We start from the raw sequence: 23,906 nt of genomic DNA on the forward strand, positions 1-23,906 counted from the left end.
CTCCGGCGACCCTTCCGCCTCAGCCTTCCGAGTAGCCGGAATTACAGGCACGCGCTACCATGCACGGCTGATTTTTTTATTTATTGTAGAGATGAGGGCTCACCCTTGCCCAGGAGGGTCTCGAACCCGTGGGCTCAGCCCATCCACTCATCTCAGCCTCCCAAAGGCGCGGGACTACAGGCTGAGCCACCGAGCCCGGCTATCCATTTCCTAAATGTTTATTTCTCTACAGCACCGTAGGCATCCAGGAGAAAACATAAAAGAACTTGGTTGAAACTGCAAAGCACAAGTGAGAGCTTCACAGCCAGAGCTAAAGAGAATTAACCTTGGGTGGTGGAAAAAACACCAACTTTGATCTGAATTTCAGGAACTGTCTGCATGGCCAAGTGATTGATTGTACTGTCTTCCCTGTGGTTGCAGCTGGAAAGACCCAGTTTACCAAGCATAAGTAACAGTGTTTGGAGCGACCAGCACCACGGTGGAAAAGCACAGCCCTTCTAACAGGTGTGACAACGTCTGGGTTTGGACGTCCCTTTCCTGGTTCCGCGTTTAGAAGTAACTCCTCAGTCCCCGGAAAGCATCAGAAAGGTAAATTACGAGGAAGTGAGGGACTGGGTAGAAGGTGCCTGTGGCTCTGTTTGGCTTTTATCTGGAAAGAGGGTGAGATGGAGAAGTGAAGATGGAGGGAGTCATTTCAGGATTTCCGTGACCTCCGCCCAGAACCTGAGGCCAGACGTTGGAGTCTAGATCGGCGAAGGCGGACCCTGTGGGAGCCCTCCCAAAAGAAGGCAGGAGTCGAGGAGACCACTCACCTGTCAGCAGATGCCAGGCGAGGGGCGGGGAAGGGGACTGTGAGAGGGAAGGGTCGCAGCCCTGCCACCTACCGCCCACTGAGACTCGGACCCCAACTGGTCGGTCCCTGGCCCAGCCGTTCCTGTCTGTGACGTCAACGCCCGCGGACCAGTCAACGGTCGCCCGGCCCGCTCGCCGGGAGCCGATTGGCCGGTCGGCGGGAGACGGAGGCGGGAGCTACCCGGCCAGAAGGGAAACCCCGCGGTGAGCGGTTGCCATGGACGCTCTTACGCTTGGTAACCGCGGGCCTTCCCTGGAGCCCAGCTGTGTCCAGGAGGTGAAAGGGGTGAAGGGAAACCTAAGGGAGAGGCTGTGGTGATTCCCCCGCCTCTCTGTGGCACCTGATTCGGAACTCTTCAAGCAGCGAAGAACTTGGCGTCTCATTGGAAGACTCACCAGGGCAGTCTGAAATTAACACCTGTCCTGGGATGTTGACAAGTCCTCACCCTTACGCCTATCCCGTCTCCAGCAGAGCTTCTTTATGAGGAGATTGTCTAGTGGTCTTCCCTCCCTTCCCTTCTCTAAGGAAAAGGCTTGGGGCTTCTCTCTCTCTCTCTCTCTCTCTCTCTCTCTCTCTCTCTCTCTCTCTCTCTCTCTCGCAAATATTTCTGTAACAGTAGTCCTTACTATTGCAACCAGGCCCTGGACCACATGTTTTGCATGCATTATTATCCATCCGCACGGCTTCCTTCCAACATTGTAATACAGCGGTCCCCAACCTTTTTGGCATCAGGAATCGGTTTCGTGGAGGACAATTTTTCGACGAATGGGGGGAGGGCACTGGGGGAGATCCTCGGGCATTTGATTCTCATAAGGAGGTGAGGAGCGGGCAACCTAGATCCCTCGCATGCGCAGTTCACAGTAGGGTTAATGCCATTGGGGATCTGACAGAGGCAGAGCTCAGCTCCAAGGCCGCTCACCTCCTGCTGTGCGCCTGGGAGTGAGGAAAGTTCGCAGGCTGTGAATCAGAGGGCCATGGACCAGAGGAGTACTGGTCTGCAGCCTGAGTGTTGGGAACTCCGGCTATAACAGGAGTTTATATTTTAGAGTGAGGAAACTGAAGCTTAGAGAAGTTAACTGACTTAGACAAGATCATCCCAGTGACAGCGTTAACATTAAAACTCAGATCTGTCAAACTGGAAGACATCTTTCCATGAGGCAGTAGTCTAAGTATGTGAGCAGCAAGAGAATTCGCTGAGTTACTTTTGTAGTTATTAATGCTAAAGCAAACAGAGCCCTTTGTTAATCATATTTGGTTTCTGGAGAACCCCTGTGTGACACTCTAACCCAGGTGAGGCTGTGGGTCTAGCCAGGATAAGTCAGGTTGCCTTGCTCCTAAGAGACTTTAGTGAAGTGACTGCAGGTTGGAGGCCAGTCCTCAACTTTGCAATTCAGAAACTTGGGTCTGTTCATGTCCTGGGTTTATTAGAGACTTACTCAGGCCAATTGAACTCATAGGAGCCTAAAGTTGAGAAGTTGGAATGCTGCCTCAGTGTTTACATTAAACAACATGGCCCCTCTAACAATGGAGATAAGCCCAGAATATTTTCCCCAAGGTGGAAAGCTACAGAAAACACCCAATACTCAGAGGCTACTCATTAGCCTGGTACAGAACTGGACAAGACTACCATATCCCAAACAAAGACACTTCAAATACTGTCCTTTCCCATAAGTATGTTCCTTTTTCAGAAACTCTTTCTATATCTGGCCTAAGAAACATTTGACTCTCAGCCACGTTTTTTATTAATTTTTTTATGAATATTATTCTGCATTTTGTATTAATTTACAGAATTCGGGATAGGCCTTGCTGAATATTATTCTGCATTTTGTATTAATTTACAGAATTCAGGATAGGCCTCTATAAGCTGTAGACAACACAGTAAATGCACCATGTTGGTTTTCGGGCGCAAAAGGTTGACAATCATTCCAAAATAAAGTTAATTTCCTGCAAACTCCTTAAAGATGATTCATAGTCTGTGTTTTACACACATCAAAATACCCAATGCCATTGCTAATTGAATATCAAATGTATTCAATGTCAGATTTTTAAATAAACAGATGAAATTATGGCAGAATTTTGTCTTTTGAGTGATATATTGAGTCTGTGAATTTTAAACAACTCGATTAAAATTTCAGTTAAATTGGTCAACTCTGGTCTCCACAGAAAGAGCTGAATGCTTTTTTAAAATAATAATGTAGATACCAGGTCAGGCAGAGTGGGTCATCCCTGCAACTCCAGCACTTTGGGAGGCCTAGGCAGAGGGACTGATTGAGCCCAGGAGTTCCAGACCAGCCTGGGCAACATAGTGAGATCTTGTCTCCACAAAAAATCAAAAAATTAGCAGGCATGGTGGCACGCACCTGTAGTCTCAGCTACTCTGGAGGCTGGGGCAGAAGGATCACTTGAGCCCAGGAAGTTGAGGCTGTAGTGAGCTGTGATCATGTCACTGCACTCCAGCCTGGGTAACAGAGTGAAACACCAACTCAAAACTAATAATAAACAATAATAATAATGATGTAGATACCCTCTCAAAAAATCGTTCCATGATTACTAAGCCCTTGCCAGAATTAAGAGGTTAATTCTCACTCTTCAGATTTATTTTTCAATGGAGCGCTCCTATGATGCTCATCTTTGTTTATAAAGAAAATAAAGCAAAACAATCTGCATTCAGTTATTCAACCCTACTATCCTCAACAGCTCTATAAGTTTGGGAATATGTCTATTTCTGTTCATCTCCACATCCCCAGTATGTGACTTCCTACCTGCCACAAAATAGGTCCCTAATCAATATTTGTTGAATGAAAGCATGAACGTGTGATGCTTAATGAGAGAGGAGACTATCAAAGGTACACAAAACACCAAAGCAGATTTTGCTTATTTTGTCACTTTGGCTAAGGGACACACTGGTTGAGGCCATCTTTATAACCTCCTTACCTGCTACATTTTAATCCTTTCTGCCCTCTGGTCACCAAACCCCCTCTCCAGTCCCCCTGGGGCTTCCTGTCATTCAACCATCACTTTTTATCAAGATGCTGTCAGCACTTCCCTGCTATACTTCTTCATCAGAAATCGAGTGTGATCCTATCCACCTTCACCCCTAGACTCTCACCCTCTGTTCCCAGTCTTGTGTCTGACTCATGTCCACAGTCTGTTTTGTCCATTTCTCCTGCAGCATTAAAGTTAATAATCACATCCTTCCTAGTCCCCTTATCCCATGTCTCTTTCCTCCTCACTCGAGGTATGCTAGCCGCATTGGCTTTTGTTCAGGTTTTTCAAAGCTCCAAGCTGTTTTCCACCTCAGGTCCATGCACATGCTGTTCTCTCTGCCTGGATCACTCTTTCCCCTCAAATGTCATTATGGAGAGGTCATGCCTAGTCACCCAGACTCAGTTGGACCACCCTGCTATTCTCCCCCAAATCCTTTCCTTCATGGCACTCATCACTGTTTCCAGTTATTTATTAATTTGTGTGATTATTTAATTAATGTCTGAGTTCCCTTCCAGAATATAAGCATCAGGAGGGAAGGAGCGGAACCAGGGTCATTTTGCTCACCACTGAATATACACCAGTTTACCTGATGGGGCACTGGGGAGAGCATAATCCTGTGAGGAGGTACGTCCTGCCTCTGGCCACTTCTGAGGAGGAAAAAAATGAACCTCCCTCACAACTGACGTCATATTTCTACAGAAGGATTAGAAGCCAGACTTTGTGGTTCTGAAGTGTGACGTGAATGGTGAGAGGAAAGCCCCTGGCTTTGACACAACCACTCCAGTGTTCATAAAACCCAAATGTCCTAACAAGAGCTCTATATACGTTTATTTGATGTCCTTGCTACATATGTCTGGTACTTAGCCAAGTGCTGTAACAGAAACAAAGTAAGAGTCACGACCCCAGTGGCAGAACAAGAAGATCCATCAAAGTACTGCTAAAGAGAGTGGGGATCTGAGTTCATTCAGGGATAAATCTTATTATTATTCTGCTCAAAACCCTTTGTTGGTGCCTCAGGTCTAAACTCCTCAGATCACCATCCTAAGCCCTCCATAATCTATTCCCAATTCCATGATCCCAAACATGCATGAACACACAACTCTGTTCCCAGCCTCTGCAAGAACGTCTTGTGATTTTTCTGCATCATGATTTGCTTATACTGTTCTCTCTACCTGGCATTATCTTCCTCCTCAACTTTGCATGTGTGAAGTCTGTTTATTGTTTCCCATCAAGGTCAAGTGCTACCTTCAAAACGTTGTCTTGCTTGTGAAAATTAGTTTGTTCTTCCCTGTGGTCAGTTGTGTAGCACATATAATCCATTTGATGTTATACTTATTTACCCAGCATTTCTGCTTTTGAGAAATGAGCATTCCTTGTATGCCCATATGTGTGCACACGTGCATGCACATGAAAGCACACACACACACACACACACACACACACACCCCACTATTATACTGTGCTAATCAAATCATAGCTAATATTTATTGAACACTCATTCTGCACCATATATCATATATTATGCTAGGGTTTTATATGCAGCATCTCACTTATTGCTCCTAATAGCACAGTGGGATAGACTATTGTTGCTTCCATTTTCTAGATGAGGCAATGTAGTTTTGGAAATGTTAGACACTTCACCAATGACACTCAGACAGCAAGAGGAAGAACTGTGCTTTGAATCCAAATCTGTCTGGCTTCAAAATCTGGGCTCTTCACGTCTATGCTATAAACAAATAAATACACTTGAAACAAATGATGAATTGAAAACACAATACTGACCATGAAGAACTAGCTTTGAAAGATTATGCCACGCCCAGCACCACCCTTTTTATTCATGAACTCTTGCGACTCCCTCAACACCATGAAAAGAAGGTACTACTGCACCAGCGCACGGTCAATTACCTGTTGAATTACCTTGTCTGAGACTGACATTCAAACAAACCCCTGCTAGGAGGTTTGAAAGTCAACCTTTCTAGGGGTAAACACAAGGCAATCTAAATAATGACACCCTCCAGATGGAAGAGTGAGTGGCTCACAGAGCAGGGTAGAATGGCCCATCCAAGAGTTTAAACAAAATTTCCTTGAGGCTCTAGGGTTAGCGTCCTTAACAAGCAGTGTTTACCATTAGCACAAACTCCAGTGGAATCACGAGAGTGTGGGCTCAGAAGGGTGAAGGTAGTCCCAAGTTACTTAGTGAAAGCATTTAAAGGTCTGTAAGATCATAATAAGGTGATGGACAAACTTCTGCTCATCTTGGGTGGTAGAGCAGGAGACAATGAGTAGGACGCTTGTTACACATGTGAGTGGATGAGAAAGCAAGCAGGGAGCCCCATTACAGCCTGCTTCCATCAAGAGAGGGGCAGCCCTTGACAGCTGAGATGGAATCAGTGAGTTCTTTTCCATAGCTATTCAGCACAGGAGAAAGTTCTGATTGCATGAGCTCAGTGTTTCCCAAAATGTGTTCCCTGGACTGTTCATTCAATCAATCAATCCATTAATAACAGTTTTATCGTCAAATAAATGTGTGACTTTCTGGCACAAGGAGAGTTAAGTAGGCTTCTTTAGCACAGGAATTATTAGGGTCTGTATGCCATTTTGTATTTTCCCATAAGATTCTAACCACAGAGTTTTTAAACTCAGAACACTTTTTAGCATCTCCAAGGACACTAATGTCCCACAGAACACGGTTTGAGGAACCTGCTTTAGCATCATGCAGCAGTTCCAAAGTCTGCAATTAAATGTGTCCTAAAATATGTTTCTGTCAGAAAAAGAAAAAAATTATATCCATGTCTAGCTAATTGCAGATATTCCCCAAAGCAAAATAGAAATAACTGTCTCATCTGTATATTGAATAGGGGAAACCCCATTGTGATTTGATGACAGTTCTTCGGTTAAGTATCCTGCCTAGGAGAGTGCATGTGTGTGTGTGAGACAGAGAGACACACACTCATAGTCGTCCCTTAGTGTCCTCAGGGGATTTGTTCTAGAACCCCCACAAATACCAAAATTCATGGATACTCAAGTCTGTTATATAAGATCATGTAGTATTTGCACATAACCTACACAATCCTCCTGTGTTCTTTAAAACATCTCTAGATTATTTATTGTATAATACCTAATACAATGTCAATGCCATGTGAACAGCTGCTATAGCATATTTCTGTTTGTGTTTTTTATTATTGGATTTTCTCCCAAATATTTTTGATTTGTGATTTGTTGAATACAAGGATGCAGAGTCTGCAGATACAGAGGGCTGACTATATATGGGGGTCTGAGTATGTATGAGGGGGAGGAAGAATGTTTAGGAAAAGGAAAAAGAAAACATTGCTTTAATAGCCAGTGGTCTCTAATCTGCTTATTCCTTCTAAATTCTTTTCATTCTATAATTACATTTTTATAATTACTTACACAGGGAAGCTGGAAATATTTGCATTGTGGGAGAGGTTATTTGGGCTGGGAAATTGCTTTTAAACATTTGCAAAACTTTATTCAAATTTGAACCATCAATATCAATGGTATTATTGTGCATCAGTATTTTCACAAATAGCAATGTCAATCTATGAACTGGATATGGGATCTGAATGGACTTAACATACAGAATGTGACACTAATATTTACAGAACTTGGTTTCATAGGGGATTCTTTAAAATAATAAGTTGATCAGTTATGAATACTTTTCATGGAGGACTGTTTAGGAAACAGTGTGTGTGTGTGTGTGTGTGTGTGTGTGTGTGTGTGTTACATTCATTGAGGATTTTTTGTCATTTATGATAATGGTAAGGTGATATCAGTTGTCACCGTTATACATTGCTTATGTTACTAAGCCATTTATAGGGGTGTGTATCACAGTCAGCTTTTTTAATTGAATAGACATTTTCATAGCACGAAATTGCAGGGCATGCCTTGTTGGAAATACTTCCACAGCCAAAGTGTGTTGACTCATTCAAGGTTAAATAACCTTATCTAGGCCTTGTGTTTAGCAGATGGAAGAGTTGTGATTCAAGAGGTTAAATAACATGCACAAGGTTACATTTTTGCTTATGGTCAATCTCCTGACCAAGTGGAAAGTGGTGGGCTTCCACCATGATTTCTTTATGTTTCCATGACAGCCATTATCTAACTGTCATATGTTTTCCCTTGTTGTCTCTTCCATTATACTATGACTCCCATGAAGATAAGAAAAATGTTTTTCCATCCTTAGTCACAGGAACCATTTTTGAAGTACCTGCTGTGTGCCAGCCTCATACACATCCTCTATACCTCTCACAATAAACCCCACAAGATTGACAGTAGTATTTCCCTTCTACAGAAACTTAGAGGTAAACTAACTTGACCAAGGCCACATTAGCCAGAAGGTGACAGAGCTGGAGTCCAACCTAGGACTCTCTGACCCCAAAACCTGTGTTCTTCCCCTACATGAAATGACTATTCATACTTTGTGTACATTCTTCCTTCCATCCTTAGCATCTACTATCAAACTTGGCCTGTGGTGCATACCTGGCATGTTTGTTTGTTTGTTTGTTTGTTTGTTTGTTTTGAATGAATTAATGAACATCACACTTGAAGAAAGAGAGACCAATTTCTCTCTCAGCACTTACTGGTTATGGGGTATTGGGCAAATCTCCAAGCCACCCCAGATCAACTGGATCACTCCATAAAAGGGGAATAATAATGCCTCACTAGTCTGATGGGAAAAGAATTAACCAGATGCTCTGCTCCCTTCCAGAAGACAGACTGAAGCTTGGATGCTCACTTGTGAACAGTTCTGGGACAGCCCATCTGAATGGCTTACTTCTGTAGGAGTTGGGGGCTTCTCTGTTTCCCCTGTGAGAAAAGCTACTCCAAGGAAAAGAAATGCAGCTTGGAGTTATCAGGTGAGGTGAGTTATCAGCAATTGAGCAGCTGAAGTGGCTAGACAATTGGTCTCCATACCTGAAGACTTTTCTTATATGATCTGGGCCTGCCCTGAAATTTAATCTTAAAGGTCCACGTAGAAGGTCCTAGTATTATTCATTGATAGTCCTATGTCATAAATCAATCATCATCAACAACAAAAATGATTCATGTTAAACTTTAGGGAGATCTCAGTAATCTAAAGAAGGAGATAAAGACACAAACAGTATACCTGGGCAGGGGGGACATTTGGTTTAATGTTAGAAGTCATTAAATGGTGAATGTTGTGTTATGCATAGTATTGGGTTATAGATTGTATTTTATACTATGTATTAAAAAACAGGGAACAATATTAAGACTACAGAAAGATCTAACATTTTAGGATCCTGTGGCATTTTGTAAAATGCTGTCTAAAATCCTATAGTAACTGTATTACTAAAGAAACATGACTGTTACCAGCAGAGGGATACTAACTGATCTGAGAAGGCTGATTTTTATTAGAGGTACACTGTATTTCATCCAGACAGGTCAATAGGACCTTTATTAGTTTAGAGAAATTCACTTCTGAGCTCAGCTACCACTAGGAGGATGTTCGAATTTTCTCGAGAGGGAGAAAATGTCAAACAATTGGAAAGTCAACATCTCTAATTTACCATTATTCATGCAACCATTGAACATTTTTTAACCCTCAGTAGCATGCAAGACAATGGATTATGAGAGATGACTGGTAGTGGTGTGCTGAAATAGGCTCATTCTGGTTTGCACAAACCTATTGCTAAATTTTCAGGAATTTTGCAATTTGACTAAGCACAATTCTTATTAAAGACTAAATTATATAAATTTACTGTCTAATCAATTATGTTGAAACAATAGCAACAAATACTCATAACATCTTTTTCTAATGACTTCACAACATTTTACTATTTTATATCCTCAAGTTTATTTTTATCTGTTGTATCTTATGATGGAAATACTGTATAATGATGTGCTACTGGGCATCTCTTTCCATCTCTGAATTCAGTGACATTATATTGTTAGCTTGAAACTGATCACGGTGAAAGCATTCATGTCATGGAAATCATCAAAGCTACAAATCAAGGCTTCATTTTTATTTTCTTGATTGTCTAGCTTCAAGAAAGTGATAGAGAAAAAGTTTTAATGCACATTAAACTTAAAATTGTCTCTGTCTATACCATTAAATTGTGATGAACACAAAAAAACCCATTAAAGCTATATTCTCCCACTATTTGAAAATGATGATATTTAGCAAAGGCACTCATGTCATTGAGTCAAGTTCCAATAAACATCTTCATTTTTGTCTTGCTTGTTAACATAAGTGAAATTATCAACAAACATTCATGTTGGTCTCCCCTTGTTTATCCATTGCAACTACAGGTTGGCTATAGTGAAGAGTTTAGCAAAATCAGTTAAAAAAATTCTGTAAAACTCAATTGGGTATATGAAATTTATAATACCGAGTATTCGTATTTTTTTTCTTATCTATAAATTATATGCTATATGCTCTTTTATACCCCCCCCCCCACTCTGCCCTCTGATCCCGCACCCAACCTTACACAGTGGCTTGCATATTTCACAACCTGAGTATACGCTTCCAACTCAGTTCGTCAGGCTATATAGGGGAGAATCTACTCAGCGTTAGGTGTCAGCCCTGAACACAACCCTCTGGCAAAGGCAACTTCTTAGGTAATTCTTTAGGAGGCTACAGCAGATGCTGTCAGTGCTCCAACCCATGTTGGCTCCAGCCTTTGACCATTTTCTTGAGCACAGGTTCCCAGTGTGTTTATTCCTACATCTCCTTGAAGAAGGATTGTCCTCAGGTTGCCAGAATCTACTTTGTTTACACAAGAAAACATGGAAATGCCTGGGAATTTATGCCCAGGCTAGTCCTTAATCAAAGACTAATGAGTTCAGAGGTATAGATACCCCAATTCCCTTCTCCTGATTAGCACTCTCTGAGGTGTGACCTATAGTGTCTCTAGAGTTCTTCCTGTTTGATTGATCCAGAGTTACCTGGCACTTTGCTTGATACCACACTTGGGCTTCTCCTGATTTTCCTTCAGCATCCGCTTCCCCCTTTCTCTCCTAGTTTTCCCCAGTCGAAATTTCCTAATAAATCACTTTCACACTAATCCTCAAAGTCTTCTTCTGGGGAACGGAACCTAAGACAGTGACCATGTTTCTTATGATATGTTCCTCACCCACATTTAGCACTCGTTGGTTATGACTGTTTGGCCCATAGGTTGGCACCCAGCTCAAAGGCTGGCCAGCAGACTGAGGTGGCCTAGCACTAGAGCCAAACTCGGCAGATTCTCTCTCTTGGCAGGCTTGATCTTGAGTCAAACAGAGAATGGCTGAGTCATTATAATTGATGTTGCAAAACTCTACCAGAGATTCATCAACTTGGTCTGCCAAGAAGCATCAAGATAACCCCTGTCACTGTAGCCCTGTTACATCCTGAATGACTTTCCAGTTTCTAAGTATGCTCTCATTTCCATGGGATTCTTTAATTCTATGTGTTTCCTTTCCTATCGTCCTCATTACTCAAGACACTTGAATGTCTCTGGTTCTCAAAAAGCCTAAAATACAAACTAGGAATCACCTCACCAATTGATCCAATTTTCTGGCCACTCATTATCAAATTCTTTAGGGAACAAACCCTGAATATTATCCGAGAGGCCATAATGACTTGAGTAGAAGCAACATGGAGCCAAAATAGTATTCAAATAAGTTGGGGGATGAAGATGAAAGGAAATCTGTCTGAGATATTAAAAAGTTGAAAGGAAACAGACTAGTGTTCTTGCTTGAGATCAAAAAAAAAAAAAGCAACTGAATCCCTTTCTGTTGTCTACATTCCATTTGCTCACTTGCAGCAGCCAAAATGAGGCTATTAAGTGGGGGAAGAGATAGTAGAAACAATGAGTGAAAAGGCTATAAACAGGAGTATTGAAAAAGCTATATAAACCATGAATGCTTATCCCTTTGGCTTAGAGTTGCCTTTTGAGCATTTGGATGCCTTTTACTCAAGAAAGCACTTTAGTACAAGTGATGAAAGGACCAGGTCAGACAGGAAACTGAGGCACATTGTCTGGGGATTGGTCTCTACCTAGATTAAAAAGGAGTGTTTGACCCAGCCCAGCTCACCAGAGCCAAAAGAGACAGGAGCTCAGGGTAAACATCTTCATTCAGAAACGAAGATGAACAATCTTTGGAGTATTAGACCAGGTAGAGTATGGAGATGAGGGGTACCAACACGACAGCCCTCCATGTTGAAAATGGAAGGTCAACATTTTATAGACACAAGCAAATGCAAACAAATACAATTCTTATTTGTCCAGAATAAACAGCATCCCCCCCACTCCTACCCCACACTTCTCTGAAATGCTCATAAAAATCCTAAGTGCTCTTCCAAGGCCAATAATTAGCTCATCCGAGTCACAATACACAGACATTTCTGCTCTGCTAGAACATTTCCAAGTACAGGGCATGACACATCAGAGTTGCCCAGAAAGCTTTTAAAATGCAGATTTCAGGATGTCTTTCCAAGAGGATCTGATTCAGTAAGCCAAGGATGGGTCCTGGGAATCCATATAAACTATTACAAATGAAGAGTTTATTTGGATTTTGAGCAATGATACATGATCTTACATTTCACTCAGGTGGTCTTATTTTACATTAATCTTGAGGATTTTTAAAGGCAAATAAACCATTCTGTCTACTTATTCCCTTTGTCTGAGATAGATATTTCTGTATATGCAACCTGTATTATAAAGAGTTACTAATTTTTTGCTTGCGACATTTTAAAAATAGCTATTCATGGATCTAATTTAAGTTTAAATGTTTAAAAATATCTAGGAGGAAACTTCAAATCTCTCATTTCTCCTTCATTTGCTCCATGAAATACTCGCTGTTTTGGAGAGAAGTTTCAGATACTGAATTGAAGTCAGTCAAATCACAGAAAGTGAAATCTAGAAGGATCTTAATGTCTCCCAGCCCAGCTCCCTTTATTAGATGAGGAAACTGAGGCCAACAGGTTTCCCTGGCTTGCCCAAAGTCACCCACGTGACTTGAGACAACTGTTTCCAACATCCTTTGGCTTCTCCCTTATACCTGGGAGGCCTGGCTTGAGTATTCTCGCTGGAGTTTCAGTTCTGATGCCATTCTAAAAACAACACTTCTGATCAAATCGAACAGAGGTGGGCATACTATCCTTGTAATCACCTCACCTAGACAGCTTCGTCTCCCATCTGTTTGATCAGCTACAAAGGATCTATCTAGAGAAGGCTACCAGGAGAAGGCTACCAGGAACCTTCTCTAAGGAAAATTTTTCAAGGTTAAAAACAAAAGCAAAACAAAAAGCCAAAAGACAAATTTCATCATGCATCAAAATACCATAATATCTTCTCATTTATCTAAATCTCTAGAGTCTGTTAACACACATCTGCTGAGCATATATACCTATATATTCTCTTCAAATATACATATAGACCGGGCTCAGTGACTCAGCCTGTAATCCCAGCACTTTGGGAGGCTGAGGCAAGTGGATTGCCTGAACCCACGGGTTCGAGACCAGTCTGGGCAACTTGGCAAGACCTTGTCTCTACAATAAATAAATAAATAAATAAGCCGGGCATGGTAGCATATGCCTGTAATTTCAGCTACTTGGAAGGCTGAGGTGGAAGGATTGCCAGAGCCCAGTGGGTTGTTGCTGGGGTGGCCATGAGCATACAACTGCACTCCAGCTTGGGCGACAGAGTGAGACTCTAATTCAAAAAAAAGCAAACAAACAAACAAGCAAATATACATATATACATTCCTGTGTACACCTATATATACACACACATACTCTCCATATAGATATATACATGCCTGTATATACACACATAAACAAATATATAGATATATACACGCACACCACATATACCTATTTATTTCTTACTTCTCTGCAAACTATTTGAGTCCAAAGTGAGAGTCATAAACTCTTCACTGTATTATTTCTTCTTATCTCATTCAGCGCAACCTTTGGATTGGCATCCAATTAGGAAAGAAATAGAAAACACAGCACTGTGATGATCTGTAGGCAATATTATGCCATCTCTCCACATCCAGGGATAAGCGTGTGACTCGTAACTGCCCACAAACCAAGTGTCGTTCCACTTACTTCCACCTCACCCTTCAAAATCTCTGATGCTCTGAGGACACTACGTATGTCATTGCTATGAATTTGAAAAGGGATCATCTGTTGCTTACCCTCGTAAGGATCCAGTCCTGCAGAGGCCCAGATACAACTGTGACTGCTCCTGTGAGATGATGTCTTATGTGAGTGTGCACACTGCCAGTGTCCAAGTGCCAGCATCCATGCTTTGAATGGATTGCAAGTGTGTTGATTTATGGATCTCTCAGTCCTTCAGCAGCCAGGTCAAGGTTGGCCCTTTGCTCCCAGTTTTAGACAGCTTTTTCTGTATAACCCAAACTGCCAAATAAACGCTACCTTCTCTCCATGAATAAAGCGTAGAAAGAGTTGGGAAGTGCTGCTCTGGACACACATATGCTACGCATTTCTGAAGACCACGGTCACCTGCTCTAGTAGCTCCCCACTGCAGCTAGAAAGCTGTGTTCCTCCAGCAGGAGAAGAGTGATAATTGGCATACTGCAAAGAACAACAGGCTCCAGAATGAGACAGACCTAGAGTGGCAGTCCTTGTTTTGCCCACTACTGGTACAAAACATTGAACAAGTCATTTTTAACCCCTCTGAGACTCAATTTTCTTATCTATAGAATTGGGTTAATAATACCAACTCCACAAGTTGCTATGCAATTTAAATAAGAACACAGGTGAAATAATCTCTCCCTTCTCCCCTGTAGAGCATATTGTTGCTCCTATGGAACAAGAGAGGGATATCTAGGGAATGTCTGTGAACCTACACAGCAGCTATTTTCTCCTGGTCTCCTCCTCCCACAGCAGTGTAGTGGGAAGGAGAGCACTGTGTCATCATGCTGCAGAACCAGAGCAAGACAGGACTTAATTACACATGGCTGCAGTGTAGCCGCAACATTGGATGAGCTCATCAGTTCTTACAGAAAATGACCCAGGGCTTCTTGAAAGGTGACAACTATTTTTAAATAACTAGACCTAAAAAAAAAATGTTTTCCTCTCTCTCCTTTCAGTTTAAGGAAGATTGGTCCAAGGTCTAATTTAGATCAGAGTCTATTGTGAGTTGTGTAGATGATCTGTCTTCCCCCCAGTTCTATATTTCCAAAGCTCATATGCGCCTCCAAGCACACAGCTTATAAATAATAACAGAAATGTACTACTGGACTCCTAACATATATACCTAGGAAGTTTAAATAATGTATCTACTACCATACTCTTTCTTTGGCATTTTCAAGAAAAGACCACAAAGCTGAGAGGCATGATGAGTGTACCTTGGTTTTAAGTGTGGTTGTTAGGAACCACGGAACAGTGAGAAGAACAAGAGATAGTCTGAGCGGGGTCTGGGGCATCATCTCAGGTGCTATGCCACTCCTTTCTACAGCCCAGTAGAGAGTACTGAACTGCTGGACAAGACCAAATCAAAACACTTTCCAAGGAGTATGAGGGCACGCGAATGGTTCGGAGAGTATCAGTTTCACTTCAGTACTTAATCATTCCTACAACTGGTTTGCCTGGGAGTGCCAGAGACCAGCTTCAGCCAGGTTCAGGGTACCCCAAAGGTGGAGATGGCATCGGCAATTGGGGGGAAGAAGAGAGAAAGAAAGAGACTGGACTCCAGTCTAGTGCAGAAGCGAATGAGTCTTATTGGGAATTACAACTGGTCTTTTATACACAAAATCAGATGTGGGAGGGGCGTCCCCCACCCACCAGAAGCCTTAATCCATGAAAACTTAATCAATGATTGCCTTTAAACCCTTTTCATATGATAATCTTAAAATCCCCTAACAAAGGATAACCTAATCTGTGACTGACATATTCTATAAACCTTTTTCATCCTAAGCTGATTGATTTATGCCAAGTTAAACAATTCTATAGATGCTTAAGTATTTACTTTACAAACAAAAGTGGCCCATTCCAGAATGTTTGGAATGTGGCCCAGTCCAAAATTCACAGTGGGCTACCTGCAAATAACCCAGCCTCATTCTTTCAACAAAATGGCTGTCTTCTAAAACTATATTCTACAATTTACACCTTCAATAAATCCTAAGATCATGACCCAGAAGCCTGTGACCAATACTAAGGCTCTTAAATGTGACACGAGTTTGAATTATAAGTTGTGTGAAAGCCAAAACTGCAGTTTGTGGAAGAATGGGAGCAACGAGCTTCTAAAGTTAGCTTGTGTTCGTCCCGGTCTCAGAGTTTTTATGTTTTGAGCTCACAGGAGCTTAATCTGGTTAGTGCTGAGTAGAAAGGGGAAGGAAATGGGGTCAATAGCTCCCGAACGCATCCTAGTGGTCTCGGGGTCAATGGTCCTTCCTGATCCCTAACGCTCAGGGGGCCTCCGTGGCCGGCTCCCAACATGGGAGAAGCAGGGTCTAAGGAGTCTTCTTGGTTCTGTGTCCCTTTCACAAAATCTCTTCTTTCCACTTACGGTAGCAAGTTGCCTTTAGGTGTAAAATGTCCTCGGGTGCCAAACAAAGGGACAGTTCAGAAATTTGATAATGGGTTCAGAAAGTATATCATGAATTCTTTTGCCAATCAAGTGGTTTCTAGTTTGTTTTCTATAAAATAGAAGGAAGACTTAGACAGCTGTCTTTTCATAAAATGATTTTTGATCATAGATTATCTTATTTTGGGCATATGACTCAGAAGGAATTATATTTCAAATCAAGTAACATTGATATAAGAACACTACTTTCTATCTACTAATCTGTTTGAGCATAGTTTCTCAGCACTTATACCTATAATCGTTAGACATTAGGTTAGAATTGATATTGAAACTCAGTTTAGTTTAGCAGTGATAGTTTTCAGATATTTATAATAATAGCATGATAAGTAAATTCATTATGTCTCATTCATCTGTTTGAGAGGCACATTAATAAAATTTTGCTGTGGAAGTGTAATAATAAAATACATATATGTTTTAAAACTTCAATAGTATACTGAAAATTAAAACATTGTTGTACTTAGAACCTTATTTAAAAGCTCTTATTTAAAAATCTTTGTGAAGAATTAAATACTTTAAAATCTTATTTTTATATATACGTTTGTAGCAGAGAAATAGGACATTCAATGAGAGATTTTCAAGCCCAAATATATATTACATTAAGATGAAATTCCATTGAGGAAATGGAATAGGAAAATGAGTTCAAAGAATGATGCAAAATTCTGACCATTAAGAAAAGCCCGTTCCTTTATTTTTAAATGGATGATGTGCCTCATTTACTATACTATTGAGCTAGATACATTGAAAAGAATGATGTAATAGCTTTACTTTTTATTTATTTTTATTATTTTTATTTTTATTTTTTTTGAGTTGGAGTCTCACTGTCGCCCAGACTGGAGTGCAGTGGCCGCTCCCGGCCACCACAGCCTCGACCTGCTGGGCTCCTGCGATCCTTCTGCCTCAGCCTTCCAAGTAGCTGGAACTACAGGCGCGCGCTACCATGCCCGGCTAATTTTTTTTGATTTATTGTAGAGATGAGGTCTCGCCTGCCCAGGCGGGTCTCAAACCCGCGGGCTCAGGCAATCCACTCACCTTAGCTTTACTTTTAAATATCAATGTTTTTAGTACATGGTAAATAAATGATACCTCTGCAACTACTTAAACTTGAAATAACTTTTTTTAACATGGCAACTTTAAAAAGTGAAAGAAAATATAGTCTTTCAAAATTCTTTTAGGTTTGGACAAGCTCAAAACTTTGAAGACCATGACTCTCATACACCCAGATAGTGGTGACCTGATTCTTCCTGTTCCTGCTCCTTCCATTCCTGTCTTCCAGGGAACTTCAGTCAACTTTCTAGTTTTCTACCTCCAGGTATCTGGTCACCATTATCCTTGTGATACAAGGATAGCCCAGATATACTCTGTTCATGAAAAAGACACATTCTTATTTTATACTTGTTGGTCAATATCTTTCTACAAAATGTAGAAATCATGTGAGACATAGTAGGATTCTTTTTCAGGGCATAACTTTGAGGTAAGGGATGTGACAAAATGTTATTCAGACACTAGATTTAAAAAGAACAGTTCCTAGGAAACATGAGCTACATCTGGGGTAGAAGAAAAAGATTACTCTGGGGTAGGGAGAAGGTGGGTGACACCTCCCTGTGCTTGGTCAGGAGTTAGAAAGTAGGGAGGAGAGAAAGTATATGGAAGGGTCAGGGGACATGCCAGGACAGAGGTGTGCTTAAGGCCCATGTGTCCCTCCAACCCACACTCAGGGTCCCCAGCACCTGCAGGTGAACCTGCCCTCTCTCCAGTGTTACCAGGGGCCAAGGCCCCCTTTTGACCTGTAAGGACATCTACACAGTTGTCAATGTAAGATGGTTCTGTGACTTGAAGGGGTATCGAAACATGAGCCCATGATGAAATTGTGTGCCTGGAACTGGGCAGAGGTGTGCCACAAAGTTGGAAAACACTGTCAAAAAGTGTATATTATAGCAAATGCAGCTGGCTAGCAGCAGACCCATCCCAATATTGAGAAAGAATCAGGAAGTAGCAGGAAGGAGGTTTTGAGCCTTGTGAAGTCAGGGAGAGACTTTCATTTACCAAAATAGGCCACCAAAAGCAGAAGCTGAACACACTAGAGGAAAACTTTGTCAGCTGGATTGCTGAGATGTGGCCCTGTGCGCTTTCAACTGGGTAGAAGCAAGTAGAAATTGTACAAACAGGTGGCTTAGGTCATGCACAGAGTCACAAGACACTACATTACAAAATTTTGCTCTTCTTAAATAGCACACAGGCATACACATATAGCCATGTTTCTTGCATGACTTCTGAGGAATTTTTGCTTTAATGTGACTGCCTTTATGAGCAGAGAGCTTTGTTCGCAAGTAATGCAGTAATCAAAGCTTCAGAAAATTCAGAAATAATGATGTCAATATAAGCAACAATACAGATATTCCCTAACTGTAACAGATACTCCTTGGGATATTTGCTTAGGCCCTAATGCTTAGAATGATTCTCTGCTCTGTCTTCAAAAATGGGCCCACACTCAGACCCAAAGCCACATCCTTGCTACTCAAAGTATGGTCCATGGACCAGCTACAATAGCATCCCCTGGGAACTTACAAGAATCACAGAACCTGAGATTCTGCCTTTATGACAGATCTATAGCTTCAGAGTTTTAACAATACCTCTAGGTGAGCAGTATGCGCATTAAGTTTTGAGAAACACTTGACAACATGACACTGCTACTCTAAATAGAGTTCATTTGATGAGGGGTAGACACTTCATGAAAACTGTGCTGACAAGAATCTTCCCCAAAACCTCTATGGAAAGAAGTGTGGCGATCCCTAAAAGAATTAGAAATTGACCTTCTATATGACCCTTTTGGGAATATACCTGGAGGAACTTAAATCACTCTACAAAAAAGACAGCTGCACACGCATGTTTATTGCAGCACTATTCACAATAGCAAAAACATGGAGCCAACCATGCTGCCCATCAAAACTGGACTGGATAAAAAAAAATGTGGTACATATACACGATGGACTATTATGCAGCCATAAAGAAGAACAAAATTATGGATTTTGCAGCAACATGGTTGGATTTAGAGTCTGTCATACTCAGTGATCTATCACAGAAACAAAGAACTGAGTACCACTTGTTCTCATTCATAAGAGAATCCTGAACACGTACCATAATACAATAAAAATTGGATTGGCAGTAGCAGGACACTGCCGGGGGAGGGAGAGCGGACATAATATCAATAAGGGTACCTGATCTCAAACCAGGCGAAGTGGGAACTCAAGGGGAAGTCCAAACTTTACCTGTATGACAACCACTTGTAGATCTAATTCTGAATTGTACCCCACATCTTTAAAAGAAAAAAGAAAAAGAAAATCTTCCCCAAGAGTCTCAACTGAAAATCAATGGCAAGAAAAACTAGATCACATTCAAAACATAGCTCTAGAGGGAAGGTTTAAAAAGTCTTGCTGTGGTCCTTAGTTGCCATCCTTCCTGGGGTGTCTTATAATAATATATTTATTTGGACAAATATTCTGTTTCAAGTGATTCAGGGAAGCTTGGATTTTTGTTAAATCAAAACTGTATGTGAGTGTATGTGTGCACAAATATAAATTAACATGTAAAATGTGTGTGTACACCACAAGAAAAGGCACAGATCAATATATTTTATGAATCTAGATGCAAAAATCCTCAACAAAATACCTGCAAACCAACTTCAACAGCATATCAAAAAGATTATACATCATGATCAAGAGAGATTCATCAAGAATTCAAGGATGATTCAACATTTTTTAAAAGGCAATAAATAAAATGCACCACATTAATAGAATGAAGGGAAAAAATTATATAATCATTTCAAGTGATGCATAAAAAGCATTTGACAAAAATCCAACACCCTTTATTGATTAAAAACACTCAGAAAACTAGGAATAGAGGGTAAATTCCTTAATCAGATAAAGGATATTTATGAAAATACCCTAGCTAGCATCATATTTAATGATGAAAAACTGAAAGATTTCCTTCTAATATGAAGAACAAGAGACAAATGCCTACTTTTACCATTGATGCTCAGTATTGTACTGGAAGTTCCAGTAAGAGCAATTAAGCAGGAAAAAGAGATAAAAGCCATCCAAATAGAAAAGAAAGTAGTAAAAGTATCTTTATTCACAGATGACATAATCTTATATGTAGAAAATTTCAAATCCCTAGATGTAAGACCAACAGCAACAATAAAAACCAAATTTATTTACTGGAGCAAATAAATTCAGCAAAATTGTAGTGTGAGCAACACAAAAAACTATGTTGTACTTCTATATACCATCAATTAAAAATCTGAAAAACAAATTAAGAGAACAATTCAATTTATAACAGCATCCAAAAAAATAAAATACCTAGGAATGATTTAACCAAAGAGGTAAAAGACCTGTACACTGAAAACTACAAAACATTGCTGAAAGAAACTAAAAACTTAAATAAAGGGAAAGGCAACTCGTGTTCATAGATCACAAGATTTAATATTGTTAGGATGGCAATACTACCCAAATAATTTACAAATTCAAAGCAATCTCTATCAAAATTCCAAAGGTCTTTTTTGAAGAAATGCAAAAGCTGGTTTTCAAATTCATGTGGAAATGCCAGAGACCTTGAAAAACCAAAATAATCTTGAAAATGTAAAACAAAATTGGAGATGTAAAAAAAGTTATCAATTTCAAAACTTACTACAAAGCAACACTAATCAAGACAACGTGGTTCTGGCATATATCAGTGGAATGGCATGAAGAGTACAGAAATAAACTAATTTAGCTATGATCAATTGATTTTCAACAAAGGTGTCAAAACTATTCAATGGGAAAAGAATATTATCTTAAACAGTCTTGTGACAACTGAATGTTCACATGCAGAATAATAAAGTTGGACTCCTACCTCGCACCATATACAAAACTTAACTAGAATGAAACAATGACCTAAATATAAGCACAAAAACTGTAAAACTCTTAGAGGAAAACATAAGGATAAATCTTCATGATCTTGGATTTGGTGATGGAGTCTTAGATATGACACCAAAAGCACAAGCAGCAGAAGAAAAAAAAATAAACTTTATCAAAATGAAAAAAAATTGTGCACCAAAGGACGTTATAGAGAAAATGAAAAAACCACCTACCAAGTGGGAGAAAATATTTGCAAATCATTTATCTGACAAAGTCCAACTATACAGAATATATAAAGAACTCTTACAATTCAACAACAAAAAGACAAATCACTTAACTGAAAAACTGGTAAAAGACTTGACTAGACAGTTCTTCAAAGAAGACATACAAATAGTATACAACCCTGTGAAAACCTGTTCAACGTCATTAGCCTTTAGAGAAATCAAAATCACGCTGAGGTACCACATCACACCTACTAGCATGGTGATCACTAAAAACTAATAAGTTTTGGCATAGATGTGAAAAAATTAGAACTCTTAAACATTGTAGGGAATGTCAAATGGTGCAGCCACTGTGAAAAACAGTATGATGATTCCTCAGAAAATTAAACATAGAGTTACCATGTGAACCGGCAATTTCCCTCCTTAGTACATACCCAAAGGAATTGAAAACAGGTCCAAAAACAAATTCATGTACGCACACGTTCATAGCAGCACCATTCACAATACTCAAGAGGTAGAAACAACCCAAACATCTGTAAAGGATGAATTAATAAACAAATTGCAGTTTACATGAAGAATGCAATATTATTTATCCATAAAAAGGAAGGAAGTATGATAGCTGCTGCAACATGTGTAAATCTTAAAAACATGACTCTAAGTGAAAGAAGCCAAAGAGGGCCACACATTGTATGATGCCATTTATGCGAAATATCAAGAGTAAGCAAATCCACAGAGACAGAAAGACTAGGTGTTTGCCAGAGGCTAAGGGCAGGGAGAAATAGGAAAAAAACTGTTGCATGGGTGAGGTTGATGAAAATAATTTGGAACTAGATAGAGGTGATGTTTGCACAACATTGTGAATGTACTAAATGTCACTGAATGGTTCACTCTTAAAAGGTTAATTTTAGGTTATGTGAATTTTATCTCACTAAATTTTTAACAAAATGCACATCTATAGGAGATAAAGATAAATATTACAGAGTACTTATGTGATCGTATGTTTTTATACAGTACTCTGAAACAACATCAAAGTATATATTGGAAAATCCACACAGTATCACAAATAGAAGCCTCAAAGCAGGTCTTTTCTCTGCATTATTTGCTGATTCATAACTTTTGTCCATGCAGCAAATTACTTTTTTTGTATATATGTATATATATTTCAAATTTTTTCCACATCTATAAAACTTTAATAAACTTGAGAACTTTGAGAAACTTGAATTTGCTTAAGACAAATGTTGCATAATAGCAAGAGTATGTTGAGGGTCATTTTGTTCCAGCTAGGCCAGTGTGCCTCATAAATATTGTTATTGAAACTCAACAACCCTGAATAAAGGGGTACCCTAGTTAACCCCATTTTCCAGATGAGAAAACTGAGATTTAGAGCTAAATGATTTTGCCCAGAGTTAAACAGTATGTGACAGCGATGAAATTTGAATTCACATTTCTCTGTCCTTCATACTGTTTCCTCATAAAAATTTGATTTTACTTAAAACTAGCTGTGTCTATGGAAGTTTGGCTCTTGAATCTTGGTATAATTTATCAGGCATGAATGGCAGAGATGAGAGAATACATTTCATCCTCCCTTGTCTAAGAACCCAAAGTTGACAGCGTTGACTGGTCATTCTTGCCTACACAGGGCCCCAAGTGGTAACACCAATGTACAGGGACTGGCATGTGTTATAAAATATCACAGCCTCGAAGTTTGGGTGTACTAAGGCAAGGGGGTGTCGCCTGTTTTTTCACTCAGATACATGTGTTTGACTAGAAATAATAAGATTAAGAACATATTTTTGAATAAAATATTAGCTATTATTTAATGAGTAATAGGTGTGGTAGAGATGCCTCAGCTTCTGCTAGTTCCACATGAGGAAACTCTGAACAGCACAGGATAGCCATTTCATGATCTCAAGAGAAATGATAATGAGAGCATTTTCCCAAGACTTAGTTCTGTTTCACAGTAGCCACACATATAGATCACCCCACATTGAGCTTCAGTGGTTACTCACACAATTGAAAGAATAATAGACGTCAGAACTAAAAAGGATGCCAAGTGGCTTTATTTTTATTTCTGTCTTATTCTGGCATGAATATTTTGTTCCCCAGGAAGTGAAAAGTATATATGCTTGCACTTTTTTTTTCTGGAAACAACTAATCACTGACTTCTTCCTCTTACTCCCTGAAGCAAAGAATAGAAATCAAGGAAACTAAAATTGTCCAATTCAGTCCCATTTCTTTACAGACAAGGGCACTGAAGTGAAGCCCAGAGAGGTTCAGCAAGCTTCCCAAAGTCACAGAGTTGGAAAAAACTGGACTAGAACCCAGATACTCTGATACCAGGGTGAAACATTTCCCAGCCCAGTTCAATATGGCT

The 23,906-nt window shown here is 40.1% G+C and overlaps 1 protein-coding gene across 1 annotated transcript in view; it reads right to left on the reverse strand.

Moving 5' to 3' along the window:
* TEKT3 (tektin 3) overlaps positions 1-933 on the reverse strand; it is a 40,923-nt gene extending 39,990 nt beyond the window's left edge. The window contains exon 1 of the mRNA XM_008054726.1: positions 813-933. The gene's annotated coding sequence lies outside the window, so the exon portion shown is untranslated. The remainder of the gene's footprint in view (positions 1-812) is intronic.
* Positions 934-23,906: the final 22,973 nt, after the last annotated feature.

Source organism: Carlito syrichta, unplaced genomic scaffold (assembly GCF_000164805.1).
Source record: "Carlito syrichta isolate Samal-C Ts95f unplaced genomic scaffold, Tarsius_syrichta-2.0.1 Scaffold300018, whole genome shotgun sequence".
Classification (NCBI taxonomy): Eukaryota; Metazoa; Chordata; class Mammalia; order Primates; family Tarsiidae; genus Carlito; species Carlito syrichta.